The sequence below is a fragment of the Hevea brasiliensis genome, chromosome 6 (genome assembly GCF_030052815.1).
Source record: "Hevea brasiliensis isolate MT/VB/25A 57/8 chromosome 6, ASM3005281v1, whole genome shotgun sequence".
Taxonomy (NCBI): Eukaryota; Viridiplantae; Streptophyta; class Magnoliopsida; order Malpighiales; family Euphorbiaceae; genus Hevea; species Hevea brasiliensis.
The window spans coordinates 16,858,577-16,871,113 of NC_079498.1; positions in this window are offsets into that span (position 1 = coordinate 16,858,577).

The window sequence follows — 12,537 nt, forward strand, 5'->3', positions numbered from 1 at the left end:
TTAATAAAGTTTTTGAAGTTACGAAGTCCTAATTAATTATTAAAAAGGAAAAAAGACCTGACCTAATTCTATGCGTGGGTGGGCGGTGGATGGTTGACCATATTCTCAAAAAATTGCAGGAAGTATACTGGCATTAATGATGGGTTTTGATATCCGTTTGGGCTGGTGGATGCATTTATGGCGGTAAGACCTCTTCCCAATATGCATATTCGATTGAAGTCGAGGTCACACAAATGCAAGCTTTTCTTTTCTCATTGCTTCAAATGCGTGGGTTCTGATTATGAAGATGATTTGGTGTATGTTGGGTATTGAGTGCGAGAGAGTTGAATAAAAATATTATTTTAAATATTATTAAAAAAATAATTTAAAATAATTATTTTAATATTTTTATGATTAAAATTTATTAAATTTAATTTAAAATTATTTTTCAAATATTTATTAAATTTATTTATTAAAAAAAATAATTTTCTTAATAACAATTTCACCAATATACAGATGCTACATTGAAGTGCCATTTTTTAATTGGTAGTGTGTTTCTTTTCCAACATTAATTATAGAGATAGGAGTTATTTATTTCCAATAAAATTAAGGACTGTGATAGCTTGACCCACGTTTAATATGACAAATGGGTTTCCAATGATGGGGCATTCCTTATTTTCCTTTCATATCTTTGAAAACAAAGTTTTTCTTCATTTTACACTATTCTTTCTTTCTATAATTTCTTTTTAATTATATTTATAATTTTTTCTTTTTAGCAAATAATAATAAATTATATTTTTATTTTTAAATAAAAAAAGAAATAAAATTTTTCTCTATACTTATTTTCTCTATGCACATTGAAGAAAACACATACACACATATATATAGATATTCAATGGTGACATTTATCACTTTATTGATTCAATTGAGTATAAAATTAAATATATGACATGCCATATTAATTATATATTTTGTCCAATTGAGCTTTTAATTAACTTGAATCAAATAATTATTTATAATGTCCTATTAATCATATATACTTGAGTTAATTGTGACAATTATCATTTAAATGATTCAATTGAATATATATTTTAGTTAATGACTGAATACATAAGTTCACCCCTAAACTTTATCAAAAAAACTCTCATGGCACCCTGCACTTTTAAAACATCTCATGACATACCTTAACTCCTATAAATGTCTCATGGTATACTTTTAACTCCTGTAAAAATGAAATTAAGATATCCTTCAGATCCTAATTAGTAGATCATTATGTCAGTACAATTAAAGTTCACGCTCGTTCTTAAGGATATTTTAATTTCACTTTATAGGAGTTGAGATGTGTCATGAAACGTTTTAAAAGCTCAGCATGCCACAAGTTTTTTTTTTTTTTTTTTTTTTTTTTTTTAAGTTCAAGTATGAATGGTGTATTTGGCCTTAATTAATTGAATCAATTAAGTATGTAACAAGTCACAAGGATCATATATTTTAGTCAATTAAGTCTTTAATTAAGTCAATTTAATCAATTGATAATGTGCATTGTTACATTATTCATATATATTTGAGTCAATTTAATCAATTTAAGTATGCGACATGCAACTTAATTGTATATTTTAGTCAATTGAGTCTTTAATTGAGTCGATTGAATCAATTGATTATGTGTAATATCACATTGATCATATATATTTGAGTTAATTTAAAAAAAAATTTAATGGATTTAATTAAATACATATTTGAGTATATGATATGTCTCATTGATCATATATTTAAGTCAATTGAATGTGACATGTCACATTAATTATATATTTTAGTCATTTGAGATTTTAATTGAGTAAATTGAATCAATTGATTATGTATAATGTCATATTGATCATGTATATTTAAGTAAATTGAATTAATTTGAGCATGTGACATATCACATTGATAATATATTTTAGTCAATTGAGCCTTTAATCGAGTCAATTGACTATGTGTGATGTTACATTGATTATATATATTTAATTCAATTGTGACAATTGTTATTTAATTGATTCAATTAATCAATTTGAGTATATCATACGTCATATTAATCATATATAATAATCATTTGAACATTTAATTAAGTGAATTGAGTAAAAATATATTATTTATTTATGAAAATATTTTTTTTTGAAATTATAACATTAATTATATATATATATATATATATATATATATATATATATATATATGGAGCATTTTAAAAGTTCAGGGTACCATGAGATTTTTTTTTTTTTGGTTTAAAGTTTCAGGTGTGAAACGGTGCATTTAGCCTTAATTAATTGAATCAATTAAGTACGTGACAAGTCACAAGGATTATATATTTTAGTCAATTAAGCCTTTAATTGAGTCAATTTAATCAATTGATAATGAGCAATGTTGCATTATTCATATATATTTTAGTCAATTTAATCAATTCGAGTATGCGACATATAACTTGATCATATATTTTAGTTAATTGAGTTTTTAATTGAGTCAATTGAATTAATTAATTATGTGTAATGTCACATTGATCATATATATTTGAGTTAATTTTGAAAATTTTTATTTAATGGGTTTAATTAAATACATATTTGAATATATGACATGTTACATTGATCATATATTTAAGTCAATTGAATATGACATGTCACATTAATTATATATTTTAGTCATTTGAGACTTTAATTGAGTAAATTGAATCAATTGATTATGTGCAATATCATATTGATCATATATATTTAAGTAAATTGAATCAATTTGAGCATGTGATATATCACATTAATTATATAAGTTAATTGAGCCTTTGATTGAGTCAATTGATTATATGCGATGTCATATTGATTATATATATTTAAGTCAATTGTGACAATTGTTGTTTAATTGATTTAACTCATCAATTTGAGTGTATGACATGTTATATTGATCATATATTTTAATTATTTGAGCATTAAAGTAAGTGATTTGAGTAAAAATATATTATTTATTTATATAAAATAAAATATTTTTTTTTTGAAATTATAACACAAACACACACACATATATATATATAAAACGTTTTAAAAGCCCAGGATGCCACGAGATTTTTTTTTATTTTTGTAAAGTTCAGGTATAAAATGGTGTATTTGGCCTTAATTAATTGAATTAATTATGTGACAAGTCACAAGGATCATATATTTTAGTCAATTAAGTCTTTAATTGAGTCAATTTAATAAATTGATAATGTGCAATGTTACATTATTCATATATATATTTGAGTCAATTTAATCAATTTGAGTATGCGATATATAACTTGATCATATATTTTAGTCAACTGAGCACTTGATTGAGTCGATTGAATCAATTGATTATGTGTAATGTCACACTGATCATATATATTTGAGTTAATTTTAAAAATTTTTATTTAATGGATTTAATTGAATATATATTTGAGTATACGACATGTCACATTGATTATATATTTAAGTCAATTGAATATAACATGTACGTTAATTATATATTTTAGTTATTTGAGACTTTAATTGAGTAAATTGAATCAATTAATTATATACAATGTCATATTGATCATATATATTTAAGTAAATTGAATCAATTTGAGCATGTAACATATCACGTTAATTATATATTTTAGTCAATTGAGCTTTAATTAAGTCAATTGATTATGCACGATGTCACATTAATTATATATATTTAAGTCAATTGTGACCATTGTTATTTTATTGATTCAATCAATCAATTTAAGTGTATGATATGTCATATTGATAATATATTTTAATCATTTGAGCATTTAATTAAGTAAATTGAGTAAACATATATTATTTATTTATATAAAATAAAATACTTTTTTTGAAATTATAACATTAATTATATATATGGAACGTTTTAAAAGTTCAAGGTACCACGAGATTTTTTTTTTTATAAAGTTCAGGTGTAAAATGATGTATTTAGCCTTAATTAATTGAATCAATTAAGTATGTGACAAGTCACAAGGATCATATATTTTAGTCAATTAACCCTTTAATTGAGTCAATTTAATCAATTGATATTGTGCAGTGTTACATTATTCATATATATTTGAGTCAGTTTAATCAATTTGAGTATGCAACATGTAATTTGATCATATATTTTAGTTAATTGAGTCTTTAATTGAGTCGATTGAATCAATTGATTATGTATAATATCATATTGATCATATATATTTGAGTTAATTTTAAAAATTTTTATTTAATTGATTGAATTGAATATATATTTGAGTATATGATATGTCACATTGATCATATATTTAAGTCAATTAAATGTGACATATCATATTAATTATATATTTTAGTCATTTGAGATTTAATCGTGTAAATTGAATCAATTAATTATGTGTAATATCATATTGATCATATATATTTAAGTAAATTGAATCAAGTTGAGCATGTGACATATCTTATTGATCATATATTTTAGTCAATTGAGCCTTTAATTGAGTCAATTGATTATGTGAAATGTCACATTGATTATATATATTTAAGTCAATTGTGATAATTATTATTTAATTAATTCAATTGATCAATTTGAGTATATGACATGTCATATTGAATGTATATTTTAATCATTTGAGCTTTTAGTTAAATGAATTGAGTAACCAGTGCTAATCTTAATTTTTTTTTTTCATCATTTGCTGTTATTATTGCCTTTTTCAGAGTGTAGGATTCTGGCATTTCATTGTAGTTTAGCTCTACATCCATCAACTGGACTTGCATGCTGAAGTTTCTAATCCTAGTCCTTTGTCATTGAATTAATAATTATAAAAATTCAACTATAATTAAAAAAAAAAAAACTAATTTACATGAATAAATAGATATAGCTCTGTTTGGCATTGAGTTTTAGAGTCTGAAATTACTTTCTGAATAAAAGCACAATTTTAGATGCTGTTGAGAAAAATAGTTTAGAAAAAGCTATTTTGTTATTTTAGCATTCTCATGACTAAAACTGATCAAATTTAATTTTTAATTATTTTTAACACACTGTAACTAGTATATTTAAAAAAGTAATTTTCTCAAAAGCAGTTTCAACAACAATGCCAAACAGGCCTATGAAAAGTAGTTAGATATATATTGAAATTTGTGATGTATTTGTATTGAGATTTATAATTTATGTTCAAATTTATAGCTACAATAAATGTAATAGACACAATTTAAAATGCAAATTTTAAATCTTTACATTCTTTTATGAAAATATTCTAAAGGACATTATAATAAAATGACTTAATTTTTATGCATGTAATAATCTTACTATCCCACTGATCCACATTTATTATGGATCAAGTTGATCTCTCAAACCATTTCCCTAAAATTAAAAGAGTTATTCCATTGTCTTGAAGGGATTGAAAATCTCATGAATTAGATTGTCTCATTTATTTTGCTTTAATGGCAAAAACAAAGGTGGTTAAATTTGCAGTGGAAGTTCAATTTTCTTTTTTTTAAATTAGTATTCTCTTTGTCATATAAGAATAGACTTATTTTTCAATTTTTATTTATCTTAAATTATAAATCACTTTTTTAAATATTAATTAATTTATTAATTGATTAACATATCCCCACTTAACTTGCATTGAAAAATAAAATTTATTAGTTTAAAAAATAATTTAATAATATGAGTTATTTAATTTTTAATAGAATAATATGAGTAAAAAGTATATTAGGAAAAAGTAAACAAAATTTATTAGTTTAATTATATTAACTAAATATGAGTAAATAAAAGCAGGTGTATAACAAATTTAAATTTTGTGTGAGAACTCTCAAATTATTGGTGTGATATATATTTTATTCGTACAAATTTCATATGATTAACATTTAGAAATTTCATTTTTTTTACTTTTAGTGTTAAATAATAATTAGTTATTTATAGGGTAAATGGCCAAAATGAAAATCCTAAACTTTCATACATTTTACAGTTATACCCTAAACTAAAAATTTTAACAGTTATGTTCTGTACTGTGACACCCCTTACCCGTGTACAGTATACCCGAGTAAGTAATGCCACACGGTATACTGGCACACTCTAATATACCTTACTTAATTTGTGTCATGCTTTTGAAGTTAATTTATGAAATATGATTTATTTTAACCATTTATCAAAAGTATTATTCATTTGAGGTTCCGAAGATTTTAAAGAAAATTCAAGTAGTATCTGCTAAAAATGGAGAAAAGCAGTTCTTGAACTGTTAAAAACACTTCCAATATACAATTTCATTCATTCTCAACTCCAATATCATCAATAAAACTCAATATCAATATCTCAATAATTTGTCAATTTCAGGTCTCAACAACCTTTTCATTTCTCAAAGCATCCCTTTCTCAGGGTTCTCATATAAAAACAACCATTAAATACTCAAATTAATACCATACATGACCATAAATCTTTATTATTTACATGAACCTCAAAATACATTACATAAATCCCAAATACATATGAGAAAATAAAAATTTAATTACAAAATGACAAAATGACACCTAGTGCCCTACCAATGCACTGCAGGTAGTGAGGTGACACGGACACGGTGCAGAAGCGCGGATGGACTCACTCTCGATCTGTGGTCTCTGGGCTCACGATCAGGATCTCCAGTACCTACGCGTGGCAAAAGCAACGCGCTAAGCAATAATGCTTAGTGGTGCAATAATATAATAACAAGAAATAACATATATAAATATGTATTGCATGTGCATGTTTTGGTTGTCATGTATTTGTATATCCATTCATTTATTTCTTCTACATTGCTCAATTTCATTCATTTGGTTGCCCCAAGTAACCTACACTAGACGCATCGGATGGATAACGGGTAAGCGCACTTTGGGTACCTAGTACCTCGGCCGTCACACCATCGGTCACATATGCATCTCCGGTGTGCAGCGAGCGGCTAACAAGTCGTAAATAATATCAGGCACAAGGCCAAGTCTCAATGCAAAGTCAGAATGGCTAAAAGCCATGAAATCACAGAATGGCATTTTTGCCATGTGCAGTACTGCTAACGGAACCCTATTGGCATGCCAAACTATCCAAACCAATCTTGTTAGGTATACTAGGGCATTTGAAACTTTTAAATTCTTCAATTTGTGAATTTCAACTTTTTTGGTGTCACTATTCATCATTGGTCAACAAAAATGTTGACTTTTAGAATAAAAATGTGTACATTGACTTTGGCACTCCCAACATACCACATTTGGTTTTTAAAACTTGTTGGCATTAAGTGTTAATACCATTTCAAAGTGTAAACCCACACAAGCAAAATTTTCAGTTTTGGTGAGTCAACTTCACTGTTCCATTGGACACTGTTACTGTTGGAATTTGAAGAAATTTAAAACATAAAAGTTGTTCCTTATTTTGTCTAGTTGAATTTCCTTTTTTGAATCACTCCATTTGGAGTTTTGTAGCTCCAGATATGACCCAAAAACCCAAGCTGGCCGGATTGCCAAATCTGCAGAATTACCATATCTACAGTGCATGAACAGTGACTTCCATAGCCATTTGGGTTAGGTTCTGGCCATAATTTGGGGTAGGTTTCTTCATGAAAGTTGTTTGTCTATGTCTTAACTTGTTTCTGTAAAAATTTCAGGTCAATTGACCAAATCTACAGTGAGTTATAGCCAAATGAACAGTTACTGTTTATTTGGCCAATTCTGCAGAATCAGTTTCAGGGTTCCGGATTGGGGCCAAGTTTTGGTCCTCTTACTTTGGTCTTTTGGGCATGGTTTCTTCAGCAAAAATGTGCCATTATAAGCCTAGTTTCATGTCCAATTGGCCAAACACCAATTGGACTAACACAGCCCAAGTTATGACAGTGCAAAGGGACTAAATTTTCAGTCCCTATGCTGCTGTCCATAGGCAGATTTCACCTTCACTTTACCATCCAATTTTTCAGTTCTAATTAGGGTCAACCTACCTAAAATGGTCACTAATTGACCATTAAAGTGTTCTTTAATAGGTTGGTCAGCCAAGTCAATTTTTCATGCCTCAAAACCCTAATGTCCAATGCAATTTACCCATAAACCTCAATTTACACCCTAATTCAACATCTATATAGATATATAACTTAAGCATAATCTCCAATACATGCTAAGTCCATTAAAAACATTCAAAACCATTCCTCTATTAGGGCTGCCAAATTCTTTGGTGGAGATACACATGAATTTGTTTCATTATTTCACAATATCTAATTCATTACAAGCCTAAATCATGGAATAAATGAGTTTTAACTACACATATATGCACTAACCTTGTTGTATGCCAATCCAAGCTTGAGAAAGCTTCACTTTCTTTCTTCTTCTTGGCTGCCAAAAGACTATGCAAGGTACTAGAACAAATTTTAGTGAAAGGAAACTAGGGTTTTAGGGTGAAATGAAGGAGGGAATTAAGCTTTGATCAAGTTGTCAATGGTGGCTTGGTTACCCAAGGGTTTCAGCTGGTTTGGGATAAGGAAGAAGGCAGCTGCATTTTTGTTTCTTTTGGTCTTCATTTGTCTTTTTATTTGTTAGTCAAAGGATAGCTCAATTGTGATTGGTTGGTGAGTAAGTGAGTGACATCATGTGATGTCATTTTTGCATTATTTTGCATTTTCTTTTCTTTTCTTTCACTACTCATTTCAAATTTCATTTCTAGTAATGTTTATTCATATTTTATATTATATTAATTATTTACTCAACTGGACAAGTCGGCCAAAAATCACCTCGGAAGGCGAAATGACCAAAATGCCCTCCGTTTGGCTTAACAGGTCAAAATCGTCTGTACCGATTGAAAAATTTTTTTAGGTATTTTCTTGGCATTCTAATGCCATGGGAACCTCAGTAACCCTTCTCTGGAGTCCCAAAAATTATTTTATAATTTTTCCCCCGGGTCTAGGGCTCCTCGTTGCGAGAACCGCAACTTCCCTCCGGTTACCCATCGCTTGGGCACCGGCTCGTTTTGCTTGGTTGTATTTTATTTCTAAAATTTTTACTAAGTGTTTCTTATTAATATTTGAGTTAATCATGGTTCCTGACTTTAGTTTAAATATTTTTCTGGACGTTCTAGCTGTGGGACCGACAGGTCACCGACGATGGGATGTACGGATGGTTACCGGAGGGTGTTACAACTCTTCCTCTAATTTAAATTTCGTCCTCGAAATTTACCCGATGCAAACAGATTGAGGAACTGTTGCCTCATCGTCTCTTCACTTTCCCAAGTTGCTTCCTCGGTGTTGTGGTGCCTCCAAAGCACTTTCACCAATGGAATCTGTTTGTTCCTCAACTCTTTCACTTCCCGAGCTAGGATCCGTAGAGGTTCTTCTTCATATGTCAAATTCATTGTATTTCAATTTCTTCTCCGGAGATGACATGCGAAGGATCCGAGCGGTATCTTACGAGCATGGACACGTGGAACACATTGTGGATCTTGTCCAGCTCTGGTGGTAAAGCTAGCCTATAGGCCACTGGACCCACACGTTCAATGACTTCATATGGGCCAATGAACCTAGGGCTTAACTTACCTTTCCTTCCAAACCTCAACACTTTCTTCCATGGTGACACCTTGAGGAACACTTTGTCGCCAACCCCATATTCTATTTCTTTCCTCTTCAGGTCGGCATAAGATTTCTGCATGCGAGGCAACCTTTAAGTTGGCTTTGATTGATTTCACCTTTTCCTCAGCCTGTTTCACCAGGTCTGGCCCTACCAGTTTGTCTTCGCCCAATTCAGTCCAGCACACTGGAGTTCTACATTTTCTTCCATACAGTGCTTCATATGGGGCCATTTGAATGCTAGCTTGGTAGCTATTGTTGTATGCAAACTCTGCCAGTGGGAGGTATCTATCCCAACTTCCCTCAAACTCAATGACACAACTCCTCAGCATATCCTGAAGGACCTGGATTACTCTTTCTGATTGCCCATCCGTCTGAGAATGGAAAGTCAGGTCTTTGAAATGGAGTTGTGTACCCAAGGACTCATGCAACTTCTTCCAAAATCTCGATGTAAACCTTGGGTCTCGATCGATATGATGGAAAGTGGAATTCCATGCGATCTAACTATCTCATCGATATACAACTCGCTAACTTCTCCGGTGAGTAGTCGGTCTAATCGGCGAGAAAGTGTCTTGACTTGGTCAATCTATCCACTATTACCCATCCGCATCATGTTTCTTCCGGTGAGAGGTAGACCACTTACAAAATCCATGGTGACGATCCCATTTCCATTCGGTATGCGTATGGTGTAGCAAACCCGATGGAACTTGATAATCTGCCTTTACTAGCTGACATGTCAAGCATTTAGTAACATAGTCAGCTATGTCTTTATTTATACCATGCCACCAATATCAAGCTTGGATCATGATACATCTTTGTACTTCTGGATGCATAGCATATACACTGGTGTGTGCCTCTTTTAGAATCGCCTTCAATTCCCCATTATCCGTACACACAGTCTTCCTTTGTTATACAGACACCCATCTGCTTTTACCTCATAGTCGATTTGCTTTTCCCTCGAGATCTTGCTCATAATAGCCATTAACTTTTCATCCGCTTCGCCCATCTAAAATCTGCTTTGTGAGTTTGGCCTCACTTGCAACTCGGCCAAAATAGTTCCATCTCGAAACAAGGATAGACGGTCATTCAATGATCACAAAAATGACATGTATTTTATGCTTAAAGCATCACAAAAAACATTTGCCTTACAAGTATAGTAGTAAATTACACAGTCATAATCCTTCAGGAACTCTATCCATCGCCTCTGTCTAAGGTTGAGCTCCTTCTGGGTTGGCAAATATTTCAGGCTTTTGTGGTCTGTGTAAATGTAGTACTTTTCACCATACAAGTAATGCCTCCATATCTTCAGTGCGAAGATAATTGCCGCAAGCTCTAGATCATGGGTAGGGTAGTTCTGTTCATGTGGCCTTAGGTATGCGGAAGCATAGGCGATCACCTTCCCCTCTTGCATCAACACACACCTAGCCCATTATGAGAGGCATCATCAGAGACCACAAAGTCCTTTCGACGACCTGTGCTAACACTGGTGCCTCTGTCAACATAGCCTTCAACTTCTCAAACTGGTTCGACACTTGTCATTCCAAATCTGACATTCTTGTGTAACAACTTGGTCATTGGAGCAGCTATTAGGGAAAATCCCTTCACAAATCTTCTGTAATACCCAGCTAGCCCCAAGAAGCTTCTGACCTCAGTTGTGTTTCTGGGAGGCTTCCATTCCATCACTGCTTCTATTTTCTTGGGATCCACCCTAATCCCATCAGCTGACACTATGTGTCCAAGGAATGCAATCTCATTCAGCCAAAAGTCACACTTAGACAACTTAGCATACTGACTTCTTTTCCCATGAGGTTTGCAGAACAATCCTCAAATGTTCATCATGTTCTTCCCTGGTCTTGGAATACACCAAAATATCATCAATAAAGACCACTACGAACCGATCTAGGTATGGATGGAAGATACGGTTCATAAGGTCCATGAATGCCGCTGGTGCATTTGTTAAGCCAAAGGGCATCACCAGAAACTCATAATGCCCATACCGGGTCCTGAATGCAGTCTTGGGCACATCTACATCTTTCACCCTCAACTGATGATACCCTGATCTGAGATCAATCTTAGAAAATACTCCTGCTCCCTTCAACTGATCAAACAGATCATCAATTCTAGGCAACGGATATTTGTTCTTCACAGTCACTTTATTCAACTGCCGGTAATCAATACATAGCCTCAAAGTCCCATCCTTCTTCTTTACAAACAGCACTGGAGCTCCCCATGATGACACACTGGGGCGTATGAACCCCTTATCAAGCAACTCTTGCAACTGAGTTTTCAACTCCTTCAATTCAGTGGGTGCCATCCTATAAGGAGCAATGGAAATGGGTGCATCTTGTAGTGTCTCAATAGCAAATTCAACTTCCCTTTCTGGTGGCAAACCAGGCAACTCTTCAGGAAATACTTCTGGGAAGTCTCTCACTGTGGGTATGTCACTCAGGTTTGGCTTAGCCTGCCTAGTATCCACCACATGTGCTAGGTAGGCTTCACAGCCTTTTCTCATCATTCTTCTTGCAACTGTGGCTGAGATGACATTGGACAAGAAATCTGTCCTTTCCCCCACAACTGTGATCTCATTGCCCTCTGAAGTTTTTAGAGAAATTCTCTTCAATTTGCAATCAACTATTGCCTGATGACGTGACAACCAATCCATTCCCAAAATCACGTCAAACTCATGGAAAGGCAACTCAATCAAGTCTACCAAGAATTCATACCCCTGAATCCTTAAAGGGCAACCCTTGTATACCTTGTTCACTACCACACTGTGACCCAATGGATTAGTGACCAAAATGTCTTGGTCACTCTCCCCTATTAGTATCTCCCTTTCTACGGGTAGGTTGATGCAAATGTAGGAATGAGTGGATCCTGGATCCACCAATGCATGCACATGAGTGTTGTAGAGGGAGAACGTACCCCTGATGACGTCCGGGGCATCTTGCTCCTCCTGAGCTCTCAGGGCATAATTTCTGGCAGGTGGTTCATTATCCGGCCTCTCTGGCCGGCTCGGATGAGCC